Source organism: Oncorhynchus mykiss, chromosome 19, assembly GCF_013265735.2.
Source record: "Oncorhynchus mykiss isolate Arlee chromosome 19, USDA_OmykA_1.1, whole genome shotgun sequence".
Lineage (NCBI taxonomy): Eukaryota > Metazoa > Chordata > Actinopteri > Salmoniformes > Salmonidae > Oncorhynchus > Oncorhynchus mykiss.
The window spans coordinates 1,681,918-1,702,607 of NC_048583.1; the positions used below are offsets into that span (position 1 = coordinate 1,681,918).

Here is a 20,690-nt window from a genome sequence, read left to right on the forward strand (position 1 = left end):
GACTCCAGCCTAAGTGGATGGAAACTTACGACTTCAACTGTATGTACCAGCTCACACTGGGAACCGATTTTCACTCTAGTACCCTTCCCTGGTGGTCTAGTGGTTAGGATTCGGCGCTCTCACCGCCGCGGCCCGGGTTCGATTCCCGGTCAGGGAACTACTCTTTTGCTACATGTTTACTTGTGCAACCTGTCACTATGAATATGGAAGGTTATCGCACATATTCAAATTGCAAACTGATTTGACCTGCAGTGTCCTTCCCAGGTGTTCTAGTGGTGCACCAGACCCTCCTGCAGCAAAGCACCCCCAACATGATGCTGTGCTTCACGGTTGGGATGTGTTCTTTGGCTTGCGAGCCCTTTTCGATATAGGACTCGTTTGCCTGTGGATATAGACCATTTTGTACCTGTTTCCTCCAGCATCTTCACAAGGTCCTTTGCTGTAGTTCTGGGATGGATTTGCACTTTTCGACCCAAAGTACGTTCATCTCTAGGAGACAGAACGCGTCTCCTTCCTGAGCGGTATGACGCCTGCGTGGTCCCATGGTGTTTATACTTGCGTACTATTGTTTCTACAGATGAGCGAGGTACCTTCAGGCGTTTGGAAATTGCTCCCAAGGATGAACCAGATTTGTGGAGGTCTACATTTTTTTTCTGAGGTCTTGGCTGATTTCCTTTGGTTTTCCCATGGAGTCAAGCAAAGAGGCACTGAGTTTGAAGGTAGGCCTTGAAATACATCTACAGGTACACCTCCAAGTGACTCAAAGGATGTCAATTAGCCTATCAGAAGCTTCTAAAGCCATGACATCATTTTCGGGAATTTTCCAAACTGTTTAAAGGCACAGCCAACTTAGTGTATGTAAACTTCTGACCCACTGGATTTGTGACACACTGAATTATAAGTGAAATAATCGGTCTGTAAACAATTGTTGGAAAAATTACTTGTGTCATGCACAAAGTAGATGTCCTAACCGACTGCCAAAACTATAGTTTGTTAACAAGAAATGTGTGGAGGGGTTGACAAACAGGTTTTAATGACTCCAGCCTAAGTGGATGGAAACTTACGACTTCAACTGTATGTACCAGCTCACACTGGGAACCGATTTTCACTCTAGTACCCTTCCCTGGTGGTCTAGTGGTTAGGATTCGGCGCTCTCACCGCCGCGGCCCGGGTTCGATTCCCGGTCAGGGAACTACTCTTTTGCTACATGTTTACTTGTGCAACCTGTCACTATGAATATGGAAGGTTATCGCACATATTCAAATTGCAAACTGATTTGACCTGCAGTGTCGTTCCCAGGTGTTCTAGTGGTGCACCAGACCCTCCTGCAGCAAAGCACCCCCAACATGATGCTGTGCTTCACGGTTGGGATGTGTTCTTTGGCTTGCGAGCCCTTTTCGATATAGGACTCGTTTGCCTGTGGATATAGACCATTTTGTACCTGTTTCCTCCAGCATCTTCACAAGGTCCTTTGCTGTAGTTCTGGGATGGATTTGCACTTTTCGACCCAAAGTACGTTCATCTCTAGGAGACAGAACGCGTCTCCTTCCTGAGCGGTATGACGCCTGCGTGGTCCCATGGTGTTTATACTTGCGTACTATTGTTTCTACAGATGAGCGAGGTACCTTCAGGCGTTTGGAAATTGCTCCCAAGGATGAACCAGATTTGTGGAGGTCTACATTTTTTTTCTGAGGTCTTGGCTGATTTCCTTTGGTTTTCCCATGGAGTCAAGCAAAGAGGCACTGAGTTTGAAGGTAGGCCTTGAAATACATCTACAGGTACACCTCCAAGTGACTCAAAGGATGTCAATTAGCCTATCAGAAGCTTCTAAAGCCATGACATCATTTTCGGGAATTTTCCAAACTGTTTAAAGGCACAGCCAACTTAGTGTATGTAAACTTCTGACCCACTGGATTTGTGATACACTGAATTATAAGTGAAATAATCGGTCTGTAAACAATTGTTGGAAAAATTACTTGTGTCATGCACAAAGTAGATGTCCTAACCGACTGCCAAAACTATAGTTTGTTAACAAGAAATGTGTGGAGGGGTTGACAAACAGGTTTTAATGACTCCAGCCTAAGTGGATGGAAACTTACGACTTCAACTGTATGTACCAGCTCACACTGGGAACCGATTTTCACTCTAGTACCCTTCCCTGGTGGTCTAGTGGTTAGGCTTCGGCGCTCTCACCGCCGCGGCCCGGGTCCGATTCCCGGTCAGGGAACTACTCTTTTGCTACATGTTTACTTGTGCAACCTGTCACTATGAATATGGAAGGTTATCGCACATATTCAAATTGCAAACTGATTTGACCTGCAGTGTCCTTCCCAGGTGTTCTAGTGGTGCACCAGACCCTCCTGCAGCAAAGCACCCCCAACATGATGCTGTGCTTCACGGTTGGGATGTGTTCTTTGGCTTGCGAGCCCTTTTCGATATAGGACTCGTTTGCCTGTGGATATAGACCATTTTGTACCTGTTTCCTCCAGCATCTTCACAAGGTCCTTTGCTGTAGTTCTGGGATGGATTTGCACTTTTCGACCCAAAGTACGTTCATCTCTAGGAGACAGAACGCGTCTCCTTCCTGAGCGGTATGACGCCTGCGTGGTCCCATGGTGTTTATACTTGCGTACTATTGTTTCTACAGATGAGCGAGGTACCTTCAGGCGTTTGGAAATTGCTCCCAAGGATGAACCAGATTTGTGGAGGTCTACATTTTTTTTCTGAGGTCTTGGCTGATTTCCTTTGGTTTTCCCATGGAGTCAAGCAAAGAGGCACTGAGTTTGAAGGTAGGCCTTGAAATACATCTACAGGTACACCTCCAAGTGACTCAAAGGATGTCAATTAGCCTATCAGAAGCTTCTAAAGCCATGACATCATTTTCGGGAATTTTCCAAACTGTTTAAAGGCACAGCCAACTTAGTGTATGTAAACTTCTGACCCACTGGATTTGTGATACACTGAATTATAAGTGAAATAATCGGTCTGTAAACAATTGTTGGAAAAATTACTTGTGTCATGCACAAAGTAGATGTCCTAACCGACTGCCAAAACTATAGTTTGTTAACAAGAAATGTGTGGAGGGGTTGACAAACAGGTTTTAATGACTCCAGCCTAAGTGGATGGAAACTTACGACTTCAACTGTATGTACCAGCTCACACTGGGAACCGATTTTCACTCTAGTACCCTTCCCTGGTGGTCTAGTGGTTAGGATTCGGCGCTCTCACCGCCGCGGCCCGGGTTCGATTCCCGGTCAGGGAACTACTCTTTTGCTACATGTTTACTTGTGCAACCTGTCACTATGAATATGGAAGGTTATCGCACATATTCAAATTGCAAACTGATTTGACCTGCAGTGTCCTTCCCAGGTGTTCTAGTGGTGCACCAGACCCTCCTGCAGCAAAGCACCCCCAACATGATGCTGTGCTTCACGGTTGGGATGTGTTCTTTGGCTTGCGAGCCCTTTTCGATATAGGACTCGTTTGCCTGTGGATATAGACCATTTTGTACCTGTTTCCTCCAGCATCTTCACAAGGTCCTTTGCTGTAGTTCTGGGATGGATTTGCACTTTTCGACCCAAAGTACGTTCATCTCTAGGAGACAGAACGCGTCTCCTTCCTGAGCGGTATGACGCCTGCGTGGTCCCATGGTGTTTATACTTGCGTACTATTGTTTCTACAGATGAGCGAGGTACCTTCAGGCGTTTGGAAATTGCTCCCAAGGATGAACCAGATTTGTGGAGGTCTACATTTTTTTTCTGAGGTCTTGGCTGATTTCCTTTGGTTTTCCCATGGAGTCAAGCAAAGAGGCACTGAGTTTGAAGGTAGGCCTTGAAATACATCTACAGGTACACCTCCAAGTGACTCAAAGGATGTCAATTAGCCTATCAGAAGCTTCTAAAGCCATGACATCATTTTCGGGAATTTTCCAAACTGTTTAAAGGCACAGCCAACTTAGTGTATGTAAACTTCTGACCCACTGGATTTGTGATACACTGAATTATAAGTGAAATAATCGGTCTGTAAACAATTGTTGGAAAAATTACTTGTGTCATGCACAAAGTAGATGTCCTAACCGACTGCCAAAACTATAGTTTGTTAACAAGAAATGTGTGGAGGGGTTGACAAACAGGTTTTAATGACTCCAGCCTAAGTGGATGGAAACTTACGACTTCAACTGTATGTACCAGCTCACACTGGGAACCGATTTTCACTCTAGTACCCTTCCCTGGTGGTCTAGTGGTTAGGATTCGGCGCTCTCACCGCCGCGGCCCGGGTTCGATTCCCGGTCAGGGAACTACTCTTTTGCTACATGTTTACTTGTGCAACCTGTCACTATGAATATGGAAGGTTATCGCACATATTCAAATTGCAAACTGATTTGACCTGCAGTGTCCTTCCCAGGTGTTCTAGTGGTGCACCAGACCCTCCTGCAGCAAAGCACCCCCAACATGATGCTGTGCTTCACGGTTGGGATGTGTTCTTTGGCTTGCGAGCCCTTTTCGATATAGGACTTGTTTGCCTGTGGATATAGACCATTTTGTACCTGTTTCCTCCAGCATCTTCACAAGGTCCTTTGCTGTAGTTCTGGGATGGATTTGCACTTTTCGACCCAAAGTACGTTCATCTCTAGGAGACAGAACGCGTCTCCTTCCTGAGCGGTATGACGCCTGCGTGGTCCCATGGTGTTTATACTTGCGTACTATTGTTTCTACAGATGAGCGAGGTACCTTCAGGCGTTTGGAAATTGCTCCCAAGGATGAACCAGATTTGTGGAGGTCTACATTTTTTTTCTGAGGTCTTGGCTGATTTCCTTTGGTTTTCCCATGGAGTCAAGCAAAGAGGCACTGAGTTTGAAGGTAGGCCTTGAAATACATCTACAGGTACACCTCCAATTGACTCAAAGGATGTCAATTAGCCTATCAGAAGCTTCTAAAGCCATGACATCATTTTCGGGAATTTTCCAAACTGTTTAAAGGCACAGCCAACTTAGTGTATGTAAACTTCTGACCCACTGGATTTGTGATACACTGAATTATAAGTGAAATAATCGGTCTGTAAACAATTGTTGGAAAAATTACTTGTGTCATGCACAAAGTAGATGTCCTAACCGACTGCCAAAACTATAGTTTGTTAACAAGAAATGTGTGGAGGGGTTGACAAACAGGTTTTAATGACTCCAGCCTAAGTGGATGGAAACTTACGACTTCAACTGTATGTACCAGCTCACACTGGGAACCGATTTTCACTCTAGTACCCTTCCCTGGTGGTCTAGTGGTTAGGATTCGGCGCTCTCACCGCCGCGGCCCGGGTTCGATTCCCGGTCAGGGAACTACTCTTTTGCTACATGTTTACTTGTGCAACCGGTCACTATGAATATGGAAGGCACATATGTACATATGCACATATGTACCAGCTCACACTGGGAACCGATTTGCACTCTAGTACCCTTCCCTGGTGGTCTAGTGGTTAGGATTCGGCGCTCTCACCGCCGCGGCCCGGGTTTGATTCCCGGTCAGGGAACTACTCTTTTGCTACATGTTTACTTGTGCAACCTGTCACTATGAATATGGAAGGCACATATGTACATATGCACATATGTACCAGCTCACACTGGGAACCGATTTGCACTCTAGTACCCTTCCCTGGTGGTCTAGTGGTTAGGATTCGGCGCTCTCGCGGCCCGGGTTCGATTCCCGGTAAAGGAAATAGTCTATAGTCTATGCTCCTTGTTTGGTTGTGCATCCTGTCACTATGAATTTAGTAGGTTGTTGCACATATGTACCACTTCAAATTGCAAACTTATTTGCCCTGCAGTGTCCTTCCCAGGTGTTCTAGTGGTGCACCAGACCCTCCTGCAGTAAAGCACCCCCAACATGATGCTGTGCTTCACGGTTGGGATGTGTTCTTTGGCTTGCGAGCCCTTTTCGATATAGGACTCGTTTGCCTGTGGATATAGACCATTTTGTACCTGTTTCCTCCAGCATCTTCACAAGGTCCTTTGCTGTAGTTCTGGGATGGATTTGCACTTTTCGACCCAAAGTACGTTCATCTCTAGGAGACAGAACGCGTCTCCTTCCTGAGCGGTATGACGCCTGCGTGGTCCCATGGTGTTTATACTTGCGTACTATTGTTTCTACAGATGAGCGAGGTACCTTCAGGCGTTTGGAAATTGCTCCCAAGGATGAACCAGATTTGTGGAGGTCTACATTTTTTTTCTGAGGTCTTGGCTGATTTCCTTTGGTTTTCCCATGGAGTCAAGCAAAGAGGCACTGAGTTTGAAGGTAGGCCTTGAAATACATCTACAGGTACACCTCCAATTGACTCAAAGGATGTCAATTAGCCTATCAGAAGCTTCTAAAGCCATGACATCATTTTCGGGAATTTTCCAAACTGTTTAAAGGCACAGCCAACTTAGTGTATGTAAACTTCTGACCCACTGGATTTGTGATACACTGAATTATAAGTGAAATAATCGGTCTGTAAACAATTGTTGGAAAAATTACTTGTGTCATGCACAAAGTAGATGTCCTAACCGACTGCCAAAACTATAGTTTGTTAACAAGAAATGTGTGGAGGGGTTGACAAACAGGTTTTAATGACTCCAGCCTAAGTGGATGGAAACTTACGACTTCAACTGTATGTACCAGCTCACACTGGGAACCGATTTTCACTCTAGTACCCTTCCCTGGTGGTCTAGTGGTTAGGATTCGGCCCTCTCACCGCCGCGGCCCGGGTTCGATTCCCGGTCAGGGAACTACTCTTTTGCTACATGTTTACTTGTGCAACCTGTCACTATGAATATGGAAGGTTATCGCACATATTCAAATTGCAAACTGATTTGACCTGCAGTGTCCTTCCCAGGTGTTCTAGTGGTGCACCAGACCCTCCTGCAGCAAAGCACCCCCAACATGATGCTGTGCTTCACGGTTGGGATGTGTTCTTTGGCTTGCGAGCCCTTTTCGATATAGGACTCGTTTGCCTGTGGATATAGACCATTTTGTACCTGTTTCCTCCAGCATCTTCACAAGGTCCTTTGCTGTAGTTCTGGGATGGATTTGCACTTTTCGACCCAAAGTACGTTCATCTCTAGGAGACAGAACGCGTCTCCTTCCTGAGCGGTATGACGCCTGCGTGGTCCCATGGTGTTTATACTTGCGTACTATTGTTTCTACAGATGAGCGAGGTACCTTCAGGCGTTTGGAAATTGCTCCCAAGGATGAACCAGATTTGTGGAGGTCTACATTTTTTTTCTGAGGTCTTGGCTGATTTCCTTTGGTTTTCCCATGGAGTCAAGCAAAGAGGCACTGAGTTTGAAGGTAGGCCTTGAAATACATCTACAGGTACACCTCCAAGTGACTCAAAGGATGTCAATTAGCCTATCAGAAGCTTCTAAAGCCATGACATCATTTTCGGGAATTTTCCAAACTGTTTAAAGGCACAGCCAACTTAGTGTATGTAAACTTCTGACCCACTGGATTTGTGATACACTGAATTATAAGTGAAATAATCGGTCTGTAAACAATTGTTGGAAAAATTACTTGTGTCATGCACAAAGTAGATGTCCTAACCGACTGCCAAAACTATAGTTTGTTAACAAGAAATGTGTGGAGGGGTTGACAAACAGGTTTTAATGACTCCAGCCTAAGTGGATGGAAACTTACGACTTCAACTGTATGTACCAGCTCACACTGGGAACCGATTTTCACTCTAGTACCCTTCCCTGGTGGTCTAGTGGTTAGGATTCGGCGCTCTCACCGCCGCGGCCCGGGTTCGATTCCCGGTCAGGGAACTACTCTTTTGCTACATGTTTACTTGTGCAACCTGTCACTATGAATATGGAAGGTTATCGCACATATTCAAATTGCAAACTGATTTGACCTGCAGTGTCCTTCCCAGGTGTTCTAGTGGTGCACCAGACCCTCCTGCAGCAAAGCACCCCCAACATGATGCTGTGCTTCACGGTTGGGATGTGTTCTTTGGCTTGCGAGCCCTTTTCGATATAGGACTCGTTTGCCTGTGGATATAGACCATTTTGTACCTGTTTCCTCCAGCATCTTCACAAGGTCCTTTGCTGTAGTTCTGGGATGGATTTGCACTTTTCGACCCAAAGTACGTTCATCTCTAGGAGACAGAACGCGTCTCCTTCCTGAGCGGTATGACGCCTGCGTGGTCCCATGGTGTTTATACTTGCGTACTATTGTTTCTACAGATGAGCGAGGTACCTTCAGGCGTTTGGAAATTGCTCCCAAGGATGAACCAGATTTGTGGAGGTCTACATTTTTTTTCTGAGGTCTTGGCTGATTTCCTTTGGTTTTCCCATGGAGTCAAGCAAAGAGGCACTGAGTTTGAAGGTAGGCCTTGAAATACATCTACAGGTACACCTCCAATTGACTCAAAGGATGTCAATTAGCCTATCAGAAGCTTCTAAAGCCATGACATCATTTTCGGGAATTTTCCAAACTGTTTAAAGGCACAGCCAACTTAGTGTATGTAAACTTCTGACCCACTGGATTTGTGATACACTGAATTATAAGTGAAATAATCGGTCTGTAAACAATTGTTGGAAAAATTACTTGTGTCATGCACAAAGTAGATGTCCTAACCGACTGCCAAAACTATAGTTTGTTAACAAGAAATGTGTGGAGGGGTTGACAAACAGGTTTTAATGACTCCAGCCTAAGTGGATGGAAACTTACGACTTCAACTGTATGTACCAGCTCACACTGGGAACCGATTTTCACTCTAGTACCCTTCCCTGGTGGTCTAGTGGTTAGGATTCGGCGCTCTCACCGCCGCGGCCCGGGTTCGATTCCCGGTCAGGGAACTACTCTTTTGCTACATGTTTACTTGTGCAACCTGTCACTATGAATATGGAAGGCACATATGTACATATGCACATATGTACCAGCTCACACTGGGAACCGATTTGCACTCTAGTACCCTTCCCTGGTGGTCTAGTGGTTAGGATTCGGCGCTCTCGCGGCCCGGGTTCGATTCCCGGTAAAGGAAATAGTCTATAGTCTATGCTCCTTGTTTGGTTGTGCATCCTGTCACTATGAATTTAGTAGGTTGTTGCACATATGTACCACTTCAAATTGCAAACTGATTTGCCCTGCAGTGTCCTTCCCAGGTGTTCTAGTGGTGCACCAGACCCTCCTGCAGCAAAGCACCCCCAACATGATGCTGTGCTTCACGGTTGGGATGTGTTCTTTGGCTTGCGAGCCCTTTTCGATATAGGACTCGTTTGCCTGTGGATATAGACCATTTTGTACCTGTTTCCTCCAGCATCTTCACAAGGTCCTTTGCTGTAGTTCTGGGATGGATTTGCACTTTTCGACCCAAAGTACGTTCATCTCTAGGAGACAGAACGCGTCTCCTTCCTGAGCGGTATGACGCCTGCGTGGTCCCATGGTGTTTATACTTGCGTACTATTGTTTCTACAGATGAGCGAGGTACCTTCAGGCGTTTGGAAATTGCTCCCAAGGATGAACCAGATTTGTGGAGGTCTACATTTTTTTTCTGAGGTCTTGGCTGATTTCCTTTGGTTTTCCCATGGAGTCAAGCAAAGAGGCACTGAGTTTGAAGGTAGGCCTTGAAATACATCTACAGGTACACCTCCAATTGACTCAAAGGATGTCAATTAGCCTATCAGAAGCTTCTAAAGCCATGACATCATTTTCGGGAATTTTCCAAACTGTTTAAAGGCACAGCCAACTTAGTGTATGTAAACTTCTGACCCACTGGATTTGTGATACACTGAATTATAAGTGAAATAATCGGTCTGTAAACAATTGTTGGAAAAATTACTTGTGTCATGCACAAAGTAGATGTCCTAACCGACTGCCAAAACTATAGTTTGTTAACAAGAAATGTGTGGAGGGGTTGACAAACAGGTTTTAATGACTCCAGCCTAAGTGGATGGAAACTTACGACTTCAACTGTATGTACCAGCTCACACTGGGAACCGATTTTCACTCTAGTACCCTTCCCTGGTGGTCTAGTGGTTAGGATTCGGTGCTCTCACCGCCGTGGCCCGGGTTCGATTCCCGGTCAGGGAACTACTCTTTTGCTACATGTTTACTTGTGCAACCTGTCACTATGAATATGGAAGGTTATCGCACATATGTACCAGCTCACACTGGGAACCGATTTGCACTCTAGTACCCTTCCCTGGTGGTCTAGTGGTTAGGATTCGGCGCTCTCACCGCCGCGGCCCGGGTTTGATTCCCGGTAAAGGAAATAGTCTATGCTCCTTGTTTAGTTGTGCATCCTGTCACTATGAATTTAGTAGGTTGTTGCACATATGTACAACTTCAAATTGCAAACTGATTTGCCCTGCAGTGTCCTTCCCAGGTGTTCTAGTGGTGCACCAGACCCTCCTGCAGCAAAGCACCCCCAACATGATGCTGTGCTTCACGGTTGGGATGTGTTCTTTGGCTTGCGAGCCCTTTTCGATATAGGACTCGTTTGCCTGTGGATATAGACCATTTTGTACCTGTTTCCTCCAGCATCTTCACAAGGTCCTTTGCTGTAGTTCTGGGATGGATTTGCACTTTTCGACCCAAAGTACGTTCATCTCTAGGAGACAGAACGCGTCTCCTTCCTGAGCGGTATGACGCCTGCGTGGTCCCATGGTGTTTATACTTGCGTACTATTGTTTCTACAGATGAGCGAGGTACCTTCAGGCGTTTGGAAATTGCTCCCAAGGATGAACCAGATTTGTGGAGGTCTACATTTTTTTTCTGAGGTCTTGGCTGATTTCCTTTGGTTTTCCCATGGAGTCAAGCAAAGAGGCACTGAGTTTGAAGGTAGGCCTTGAAATACATCTACAGGTACACCTCCAATTGACTCAAAGGATGTCAATTAGCCTATCAGAAGCTTCTAAAGCCATGACATCATTTTCGGGAATTTTCCAAACTGTTTAAAGGCACAGCCAACTTAGTGTATGTAAACTTCTGACCCACTGGATTTGTGATACACTGAATTATAAGTGAAATAATCGGTCTGTAAACAATTGTTGGAAAAATTACTTGTGTCATGCACAAAGTAGATGTCCTAACCGACTGCCAAAACTATAGTTTGTTAACAAGAAATGTGTGGAGGGGTTGACAAACAGGTTTTAATGACTCCAGCCTAAGTGGATGGAAACTTACGACTTCAACTGTATGTACCAGCTCACACTGGGAACCGATTTTCACTCTAGTACCCTTCCCTGGTGGTCTAGTGGTTAGGATTCGGCGCTCTCACCGCCGCGGCCCGGGTTCGATTCCCGGTCAGGGAAATAGTCTATGCTCCTTGTTTACTTGTGCAACCTGTCACTATGAATTTAGTAGGTTGTTGCACATATGTACCACTTCAAATTGCAAACTGATTTGCCCTGCAGTGTCCTTCCCAGGTGTTCTAGTGGTGCACCAGACACTCCTGCAGCAAAGCACCCCCAACATGATGCTGTGCTTCACGGTTGGGATGTGTTCTTTGGCTTGCGAGCCCTTTTCGATATAGGACTCGTTTGCCTGTGGATATAGACCATTTTGTACCTGTTTCCTCCAGCATCTTCACAAGGTCCTTTGCTGTAGTTCTGGGATGGATTTGCACTTTTCGACCCAAAGTACGTTCATCTCTAGGAGACAGAACGCGTCTCCTTCCTGAGCGGTATGACGCCTGCGTGGTCCCATGGTGTTTATACTTGCGTACTATTGTTTCTACAGATGAGCGAGGTACCTTCAGGCGTTTGGAAATTGCTCCCAAGGATGAACCAGATTTGTGGAGGTCTACATTTTTTTTCTGAGGTCTTGGCTGATTTCCTTTGGTTTTCCCATGGAGTCAAGCAAAGAGGCACTGAGTTTGAAGGTAGGCCTTGAAATACATCTACAGGTACACCTCCAATTGACTCAAAGGATGTCAATTAGCCTATCAGAAGCTTCTAAAGCCATGACATTATTTTCGGGAATTTTCCAAACTGTTTAAAGGCACAGCCAACTTAGTGTATGTAAACTTCTGACCCACTGGATTTGTGATACACTGAATTATAAGTGAAATAATCGGTCTTTAAACAATTGTTGGAAAAATTACTTGTGTCATGCACAAAGTAGATGTCCTAACCGACTGCCAAAACTATAGTTTGTTAACAAGAAATGTGTGGAGGGGTTGACAAACAGGTTTTAATGACTCCAGCCTAAGTGGATGGAAACTTACGACTTCAACTGTCACTATGAATATGGAAGGTTATCGCACATATGTACCAGCTCACACTGGGAACCGATTTGCACTCTAGTACCCTTCCCTGGTGGTCTAGTGGTTAGGATTCGGCGCTCTCACCGCTGCGGCCCGGGTTCGATTCCCGGTAAAGGAAATAGTCTATGCTCCTTGTTTAGTTGTGCATCCTGTCACTATGAATTTAGTAGGTTGTTGCACATATGTACCACTTCAAATTGCAAACTGATTTGCCCTGCAGTGTCCTTCCCAGGTGTTCTAGTGGTGCACCAGACCCTCCTGCAGCAAAGCACCCCCAACATGATGCTGTGCTTCACGGTTGGGATGTGTTCTTTGGCTTGCGAGCCCTTTTCGATATAGGACTCGTTTGCCTGTGGATATAGACCATTTTGTACCTGTTTCCTCCAGCATCTTCACAAGGTCCTTTGCTGTAGTTCTGGGATGGATTTGCACTTTTCGACCCAAAGTACGTTCATCTCTAGGAGACAGAACGCGTCTCCTTCCTGAGCGGTATGACGCCTGCGTGGTCCCATGGTGTTTATACTTGCGTACTATTGTTTCTACAGATGAGCGAGGTACCTTCAGGCGTTTGGAAATTGCTCCCAAGGATGAACCAGATTTGTGGAGGTCTACATTTTTTTTCTGAGGTCTTGGCTGATTTCCTTTGGTTTTCCCATGGAGTCAAGCAAAGAGGCACTGAGTTTGAAGGTAGGCCTTGAAATACATCTACAGGTACACCTCCAATTGACTCAAAGGATGTCAATTAGCCTATCAGAAGCTTCTAAAGCCATGACATCATTTTCGGGAATTTTCCAAACTGTTTAAAGGCACAGCCAACTTAGTGTATGTAAACTTCTGACCCACTGGATTTGTGATACACTGAATTATAAGTGAAATAATCGGTCTGTAAACAATTGTTGGAAAAATTACTTGTGTCATGCACAAAGTAGATGTCCTAACCGACTGCCAAAACTATAGTTTGTTAACAAGAAATGTGTGGAGGGGTTGACAAACAGGTTTTAATGACTCCAGCCTAAGTGGATGGAAACTTACGACTTCAACTGTATGTACCAGCTCACGCTGGGAACCGATTTTCACTCTAGTACCCTTCCCTGGTGGTCTAGTGGTTAGGATTCGGCGCTCTCACCGCCGCGGCCCGGGTTCGATTCCCGGTCAGGGAACTACTCTTTTGCTACATGTTTACTTGTGCAACCTGTCACTATGAATATGGAAGGTTATCGCACATATGTACCAGCTCACACTGGGAACCTATTTGCACTCTAGTACCCTTCCCTGGTGGTCTAGTGGTTAGGATTCGGCGCTCTCACCGCCGCGGCCCGGGTTCGATTCCCGGTAAAGGAAATAGTCTATGCTCCTTGTTTAGTTGTGCATCCTGTCACTATGAATTTAGTAGGTTGTTGCACATATGTACCACTTCAAATTGCAAACTGATTTGCCCTGCAGTGTCCTTCCCAGGTGTTCTAGTGGTGCACCAGACCCTCCTGCAGCAAAGCACCCCCAACATGATGCTGTGCTTCACGGTTGGGATGTGTTCTTTGGCTTGCGAGCCCTTTTCGATATAGGACTCGTTTGCCTGTGGATATAGACCATTTTGTACCTGTTTCCTCCAGCATCTTCACAAGGTCCTTTGCTGTAGTTCTGGGATGGATTTGCACTTTTCGACCCAAAGTACGTTCATCTCTAGGAGACAGAACGCGTCTCCTTCCTGAGCGGTATGACGCCTGCGTGGTCCCATGGTGTTTATACTTGCGTACTATTGTTTCTACAGATGAGCGAGGTACCTTCAGGCGTTTGGAAATTGCTCCCAAGGATGAACCAGATTTGTGGAGGTCTACATTTTTTTTCTGAGGTCTTGGCTGATTTCCTTTGGTTTTCCCATGGAGTCAAGCAAAGAGGCACTGAGTTTGAAGGTAGGCCTTGAAATACATCTACAGGTACACCTCCAATTGACTCAAAGGATGTCAATTAGCCTATCAGAAGCTTCTAAAGCCATGACATCATTTTCGGGAATTTTCCAAACTGTTTAAAGGCACAGCCAACTTAGTGTATGTAAACTTCTGACCCACTGGATTTGTGATACACTGAATTATAAGTGAAATAATCGGTCTGTAAACAATTGTTGGAAAAATTACTTGTGTCATGCACAAAGTAGATGTCCTAACCGACTGCCAAAACTATAGTTTGTTAACAAGAAATGTGTGGAGGGGTTGACAAACAGGTTTTAATGACTCCAGCCTAAGTGGATGGAAACTTACGACTTCAACTGTATGTACCAGCTCACACTGGGAACCGATTTTCACTCTAGTACCCTTCCCTGGTGGTCTAGTGGTTAGGATTCGGCGCTCTCACCGCCGTGGCCCGGGTTCGATTCCCGGTCAGGGAACTACTCTTTTGCTACATGTTTACTTGTGCAACCTGTCACTATGAATATGGAAGGTTATCGCACATATGTACCAGCTCACACTGGGAACCTATTTGCACTCTAGTACCCTTCCCTGGTGGTCTAGTGGTTAGGATTCGGCGCTCTCACCGCCGCGGCCCGGGTTCGATTCCCGGTAAAGGAAATAGTCTATGCTCCTTGTTTAGTTGTGCATCCTGTCACTATGAATTTAGTAGGTTGTTGCACATATGTACCACTTCAAATTGCAAACTGATTTGCCCTGCAGTGTCCTTCCCAGGTGTTCTAGTGGTGCACCAGACCCTCCTGCAGCAAAGCACCCCCAACATGATGCTGTGCTTCACGGTTGGGATGTGTTCTTTGGCTTGCCCTTTTCGATATAGGACTCGTTTGCCTGTGGATATAGACCATTTTGTACCTGTTTCCTCCAGCATCTTCACAAGGTCCTTTGCTGTAGTTCTGGGATGGATTTGCACTTTTCGACCCAAAGTACGTTCATCTCTAGGAGACAGAACGCGTCTCCTTCCTGAGCGGTATGACGCCTGCGTGGTCCCATGGTGTTTATACTTGCGTACTATTGTTTCTACAGATGAGCGAGGTACCTTCAGGCGTTTGGAAATTGCTCCCAAGGATGAACCAGATTTGTGGAGGTCTACATTTTTTTTCTGAGGTCTTGGCTGATTTCCTTTGGTTTTCCCATGGAGTCAAGCAAAGAGGCACTGAGTTTGAAGGTAGGCCTTGAAATACATCTACAGGTACACCTCCAATTGACTCAAAGGATGTCAATTAGCCTATCAGAAGCTTCTAAAGCCATGACATCATTTTCGGGAATTTTCCAAACTGTTTAAAGGCACAGCCAACTTAGTGTATGTAAACTTCTGACCCACTGGATTTGTGATACACTGAATTATAAGTGAAATAATCGGTCTGTAAACAATTGTTGGAAAAATTACTTGTGTCATGCACAAAGTAGATGTCCTAACCGACTGCCAAAACTATAGTTTGTTAACAAGAAATGTGTGGAGGGGTTGACAAACAGGTTTTAATGACTCCAGCCTAAGTGGATGGAAACTTACGACTTCAACTGTATGTACCAGCTCACACTGGGAACCGATTTTCACTCTAGTACCCTTCCCTGGTGGTCTAGTGGTTAGGATTCGGCGCTCTCACCGCCGCGGCCCGGGTTCGATTCCCGGTCAGGGAACTACTCTTTTGCTACATGTTTACTTGTGCAACCTGTCACTATGAATATGGAAGGTTATCGCACATATGTACCAGCTCACACTGGGAACCGATTTGCACTCTAGTACCCTTCCCTGGTGGTCTAGTGGTTAGGATTCGGCCCTCTCACCGCCGCGGCCCGGGTTCGATTCCCGGTAAAGGAAATAGTCTATGCTCCTTGTTTAGTTGTGCATCCTGTCACTATGAATTTAGTAGGTTGTTGCACATATGTACCACTTCAAATTGCAAACTGATTTGCCCTGCAGTGTCCTTCCCAGGTGTTCTAGTGGTGCACCAGACCCTCCTGCAGCAAAGCACCCCCAACATGATGCTGTGCTTCACGGTTTGGCTTGCGAGCCCTTTTCGATATAGGACTCGTTTGCCTGTGGATATAGACCATTTTGTACCTGTTTCCTCCAGCATCTTCACAAGGTCCTTTGCTGTAGTTCTGGGATGGATTTGCACTTTTCGACCCAAAGTACGTTCATCTCTAGGAGACAGAACGCGTCTCCTTCCTGAGCGGTATGACGCCTGCGTGGTCCCATGGTGTTTATACTTGCGTACTATTGTTTCTACAGATGAGCGAGGTACCTTCAGGCGTTTGGAAATTGCTCCCAAGGATGAACCAGATTTGTGGAGGTCTACATTTTTTTTCTGAGGTCTTGGCTGATTTCCTTTGGTTTTCCCATGGAGTCAAGCAAAGAGGCACTGAGGTTGAAGGTAGGCCTTGAAATACATCTACAGGTACACCTCCAATTGACTCAAAGGATGTCAATTAGCCTATCAGAAGCTTCTAAAGCCATGACATCATTTTCGGGAATTTTCCAAACTGTTTAAAGGCACAGCCAACTTAGTGTATGTAAACTTCTGACCCACTGGATTTGTGATACACTGAATTATAAGTGAAATAATCGGTCTGTAAACAATTGTTGGAAAAATTACTTGTGTCATGCACAAAGTAGATGTCCTAACCGACTGCCAAAACTATAGTTTGTTAACAAGAAATGTGTGGAGGGGTTGACAAACAGGTTTTAATGACTCCAGCCTAAGTGGATGGAAACTTACGACTTCAACTGTATGTACCAGCTCACACTGGGAACCGATTTTCACTCTAGTACCCTTCCCTGGTGGTCTAGTGGTTAGGATTTGGCGCTCTCACCGCCGCGGCCCGGGTTCGATTCCCGGTCAGGGAACTACTCTTTTGCTACATGTTTACTTGTGCAACCTGTCACTATGAATATGGAAGGTTATCGCACATATGTACCAGCTCACACTGGGAACCGATTTGCACTCTAGTACCCTTCCCTGGTGGTCTAGTGGTTAGGATTCGGCGCTCTCACCGCCGCGGCCCGGGTTCGATTCCCGGTCAGGGAACTACTCTTTTGCTACATGTTTACTTGTGCAACCTGTCACTATGAATATGGAAGGTTATCGCACATATGTACCAGCTCACACTGGGAACCGATTTGCACTCTAGTACCCTTCCCTGGTGGTCTAGTGGTTAGGATTCGGCGCTCTCACCGCCGCGGCCCGGGTTCGATTCCCGGTAGTCTATGCTCCTTGTTTAGTTGTGCATCCTGTCACTATGAATTTAGTAGGTTGTTGCACATATGTACCACTTCAAATTGCAAACTGATTTGCCCTGCAGTGTCCTTCCCAGGTGTTCTAGTGGTGCACCAGACCCTCCTGCAGCAAAGCACCCCCAACATGATGCTGTGCTTCACGGTTGGGATGTGTTCTTTGGCTTGCGAGCCCTTTTCGATATAGGACTCGTTTGCCTGTGGATATAGACCATTTTGTACCTGTTTCCTCCAGCATCTTCACAAGGTCCTTTGCTGTAGTTCTGGGATGGATTTGCACTTTTCGACCCAAAGTACGTTCATCTCTAGGAGACAGAACGCGTCTCCTTCCTGAGCGGTATGACGCCTGCGTGGTCCCATGGTGTTTATACTTGCGTACTATTGTTTCTACAGATGAGCGAGGTACCTTCAGGCGTTTGGAAATTGCTCCCAAGGATGAACCAGATTTGTGGAGGTCTACATTTTTTTTCTGAGGTCTTGGCTGATTTCCTTTGGTTTTCCCATGGAGTCAAGCAAAGAGGCACTGAGTTTGAAGGTAGGCCTTGAAATACATCTACAGGTACACCTCCAATTGACTCAAAGGATGTCAATTAGCCTATCAGAAGCTTCTAAAGCCATGACATCATTTTCGGGAATTTTCCAAACTGTTTAAAGGCACAGCCAACTTAGTGTATGTAAACTTCTGACCCACTGGATTTGTGATACACTGAATTATAAGTGAAATAATCGGTCTGTAAACAATTGTTGGAAAAATTACTTGTGTCATGCACAAAGTAGATGTCCTAACCGACTGCCAAAACTATAGTTTGTTAACAAGAAATGTGTGGAGGGGTTGACAAACAGGTTTTAATGACTCCAGCCTAAGTGGATGGAAACTTACGACTTCAACTGTATGTACCAGCTCACACTGGGAACCGATTTCCACTCTAGTACCCTTCCCTGGTGGTCTAGTGGTTAGGATTCGGCGCTCTCACCGCCGCGGCCGGGGTTCGATTCCCGGTCAGGGAACTACTCTTTTGCTACATGTTTACTTGTGCAACCTGCCACTATGAATATGGAAGGTTATCGCACATATGTACCAGCTCACACTGGGAACCCGATTTGCACTCTAATACCCTTCCCTGGTGGTCTAGTGGTTAGGATTCGGCGCTCTCACCGCCGCGGCCCGGGTTCGATTCCCGGTAAAGGAAATAGTCTATGCTCCTTGTTTAGTTGTGCATCCTGTCACTATGAATTTAGTAGGTTGTTGCACATATGTACCACTTCAAATTGCAAACTGATTTGCCCTGCAGTGTCCTTCCCAGGTGTTCTAGTGGTGCACCAGACCCTCCTGCAGCAAAGCACCCCCAACATGATGCTGTGCTTCACGGTTTGGCTTGCGAGCCCTTTTCGATATAGGACTCGTTTGCCTGTGGATATAGACCATTTTGTACCTGTTTCCTCCAGCATCTTCACAAGGTCCTTTGCTGTAGTTCTGGGATGGATTTGCACTTTTCGACCCAAAGTACGTTCATCTCTAGGAGACAGAACGCGTCTCCTTCCTGAGCGGTATGACGCCTGCGTGGTCCCATGGTGTTTATACTTGCGTACTATTGTTTCTACAGATGAGCGAGGTACCTTCAGGCGTTTGGAAATTGCTCCCAAGGATGAACCAGATTTGTGGAGGTCTACATTTTTTTCTGAGGTCTTGGCTGATTTCCTTTGGTTTTCCCATGGAGTCAAGCAAAGAGGCACTGAGTTTGAAGGTAGGCCTTGAAATACATCTACAGGTACCACCAGGGAAGGGTACTCTTTTGCTACATGTTTACTTGTGCAACCTGTCACTATGAATATGGAAGGTTATCGCACATATGTACCAGCTCACACTGGGAACCGATTTGCACTCTAGTACCCTTCCCTGGTGGTCTAGTGGTTAGGATTCGGCGCTCTCACCGCCGCGGCCCGGGTTCGATTCCCGGTCAGGGAACTACTCTTTTGCTACATGTTTACTTGTGCAACCTGTCACTATGAATATGGAAGGTTATCGCACATATGTACCAGCTCACACTGGGAACCGATTTGCACTCTAGTACCCTTCCCTGGTGGTCTAGTGGTTAGGATTCGGTGCTCTCACCGCCGCGGCCTGGGTTCGATTCCCGGTAAAGGAAATAGTCTATGCTCCTTGTTTAGTTGTGCATCCTGTCACTATGAATTTAGTAGGTTGTTGCACATATGTACCACTTCAAATTGCAAACTGATTTGCCCTGCAGTGTCCTTCCCAGGTGTTCTAGTGGTGCACCAGACCCTCCTGCAGCAAAGCACCCCCAACATGATGCTGTGCTTCACGGTTGGGATGTGTTCTTTGGCTTGCGAGCCCTTTTCGATATAGGACTCGTTTGCCTGTGGATATAGACCATTTTGTACCTGTTTCCTCCAGCATCTTCACAAGGTCCTTTGCTGTAGTTCTGGGATGGATTTGCACTTTTCGACCCAAAGTACGTTCATCTCTAGGAGACAGAACGCGTCTCCTTCCTGAGCGGTATGACGCCTGCGTGGTCCCATGGTGTTTATACTTGCGTACTATTGTTTCTACAGATGAGCGAGGTACCTTCAGGCGTTTGGAAATTGCTCCCAAGGATGAACCAGATTTGTGGAGGTCTACATTTTTTTTCTGAGGTCTTGGCTGATTTCCTTTGGTTTTCCCATGGAGTCAAGCAAAGAGGCACTGAGTTTGAAGGTAGGCCTTGAAATACATCTACAGGTACACCTCCAATTGACTCAAAGGATGTCAATTAGCCTATCAGAAGCTTCTAAAGCCATGACATCATTTTCGGGAATTTTCCAAACTGTTTAAAGGCACAGCCAACTTAGTGTATGTAAACTTCTGACCCACTGGATTTGTGATACACTGAATTATAAGTGAAATAATCGGTCTGTAAACAATTGTTGGAAAAATTACTTGTGTCATGCACAAAGTAGATGTCCTAACCGACTGCCAAAACTATAGTTTGTTAACAAGAAATGTGTGGAGGGGTTGACAAACAGGTTTTAATGACTCCAGCCTAAGTGGATGGAAACTTACGACTTCAACTGTATGTACCAGCTCACACTGGGAACCGATTTTCACTCTAGTACCCTTCCCTGGTGGTCTAGTGGTTAGGATTCGGCGCTCTCACCGCCGCGGCCCGGGTTCGATTCCCGGTCAGGGAACTACTCTTTTGCTACATGTTTACTTGTGCAACCTGTCACTATGAATATGGAAGGTTATCGCACAT

The 20,690-nt window shown here is 45.8% G+C and overlaps 23 non-coding genes across 23 annotated transcripts; all 23 read left to right on the forward strand.

The window, feature by feature from the left end:
- The first annotated feature begins 85 nt into the window (after positions 1–85).
- Positions 86–157, forward strand: trnae-cuc. Its single transcript has one exon. It is a non-coding gene; the product is annotated as a tRNA-Glu (tRNA).
- A 963-nt stretch (positions 158–1,120) lies between these two features.
- Positions 1,121–1,192, forward strand: trnae-cuc. Its single transcript has one exon. It is a non-coding gene; the product is annotated as a tRNA-Glu (tRNA).
- Positions 1,193–2,155: 963 nt separating this feature from the next.
- On the forward strand, positions 2,156–2,227 carry trnae-cuc. Its single transcript has one exon. It is a non-coding gene; the product is annotated as a tRNA-Glu (tRNA).
- Positions 2,228–3,190: 963 nt separating this feature from the next.
- trnae-cuc lies at positions 3,191–3,262 on the forward strand. The gene has a single exon. It is a non-coding gene; the product is annotated as a tRNA-Glu (tRNA).
- A 963-nt stretch (positions 3,263–4,225) lies between these two features.
- trnae-cuc lies at positions 4,226–4,297 on the forward strand. The gene has a single exon. It is a non-coding gene; the product is annotated as a tRNA-Glu (tRNA).
- Positions 4,298–5,260: 963 nt separating this feature from the next.
- On the forward strand, positions 5,261–5,332 carry trnae-cuc. The gene has a single exon. It is a non-coding gene; the product is annotated as a tRNA-Glu (tRNA).
- Positions 5,333–5,451: 119 nt separating this feature from the next.
- On the forward strand, positions 5,452–5,523 carry trnae-cuc. Its single transcript has one exon. It is a non-coding gene; the product is annotated as a tRNA-Glu (tRNA).
- A 1,162-nt stretch (positions 5,524–6,685) lies between these two features.
- Positions 6,686–6,757, forward strand: trnae-cuc. Its single transcript has one exon. It is a non-coding gene; the product is annotated as a tRNA-Glu (tRNA).
- A 963-nt stretch (positions 6,758–7,720) lies between these two features.
- trnae-cuc lies at positions 7,721–7,792 on the forward strand. The gene has a single exon. It is a non-coding gene; the product is annotated as a tRNA-Glu (tRNA).
- A 963-nt stretch (positions 7,793–8,755) lies between these two features.
- On the forward strand, positions 8,756–8,827 carry trnae-cuc. The gene has a single exon. It is a non-coding gene; the product is annotated as a tRNA-Glu (tRNA).
- A 1,162-nt stretch (positions 8,828–9,989) lies between these two features.
- Positions 9,990–10,061, forward strand: trnae-cuc. The gene has a single exon. It is a non-coding gene; the product is annotated as a tRNA-Glu (tRNA).
- Positions 10,062–11,212: 1,151 nt separating this feature from the next.
- trnae-cuc lies at positions 11,213–11,284 on the forward strand. Its single transcript has one exon. It is a non-coding gene; the product is annotated as a tRNA-Glu (tRNA).
- A 2,041-nt stretch (positions 11,285–13,325) lies between these two features.
- trnae-cuc lies at positions 13,326–13,397 on the forward strand. Its single transcript has one exon. It is a non-coding gene; the product is annotated as a tRNA-Glu (tRNA).
- A 109-nt stretch (positions 13,398–13,506) lies between these two features.
- On the forward strand, positions 13,507–13,578 carry trnae-cuc. Its single transcript has one exon. It is a non-coding gene; the product is annotated as a tRNA-Glu (tRNA).
- A 970-nt stretch (positions 13,579–14,548) lies between these two features.
- On the forward strand, positions 14,549–14,620 carry trnae-cuc. The gene has a single exon. It is a non-coding gene; the product is annotated as a tRNA-Glu (tRNA).
- A 109-nt stretch (positions 14,621–14,729) lies between these two features.
- On the forward strand, positions 14,730–14,801 carry trnae-cuc. The gene has a single exon. It is a non-coding gene; the product is annotated as a tRNA-Glu (tRNA).
- A 966-nt stretch (positions 14,802–15,767) lies between these two features.
- Positions 15,768–15,839, forward strand: trnae-cuc. Its single transcript has one exon. It is a non-coding gene; the product is annotated as a tRNA-Glu (tRNA).
- A 1,138-nt stretch (positions 15,840–16,977) lies between these two features.
- Positions 16,978–17,049, forward strand: trnae-cuc. The gene has a single exon. It is a non-coding gene; the product is annotated as a tRNA-Glu (tRNA).
- Positions 17,050–17,158: 109 nt separating this feature from the next.
- trnae-cuc lies at positions 17,159–17,230 on the forward strand. The gene has a single exon. It is a non-coding gene; the product is annotated as a tRNA-Glu (tRNA).
- Positions 17,231–18,372: 1,142 nt separating this feature from the next.
- trnae-cuc lies at positions 18,373–18,444 on the forward strand. Its single transcript has one exon. It is a non-coding gene; the product is annotated as a tRNA-Glu (tRNA).
- Positions 18,445–18,554: 110 nt separating this feature from the next.
- On the forward strand, positions 18,555–18,626 carry trnae-cuc. The gene has a single exon. It is a non-coding gene; the product is annotated as a tRNA-Glu (tRNA).
- A 704-nt stretch (positions 18,627–19,330) lies between these two features.
- Positions 19,331–19,402, forward strand: trnae-cuc. Its single transcript has one exon. It is a non-coding gene; the product is annotated as a tRNA-Glu (tRNA).
- A 1,151-nt stretch (positions 19,403–20,553) lies between these two features.
- Positions 20,554–20,625, forward strand: trnae-cuc. Its single transcript has one exon. It is a non-coding gene; the product is annotated as a tRNA-Glu (tRNA).
- The last annotated feature ends 65 nt before the right edge of the window (positions 20,626–20,690 follow it).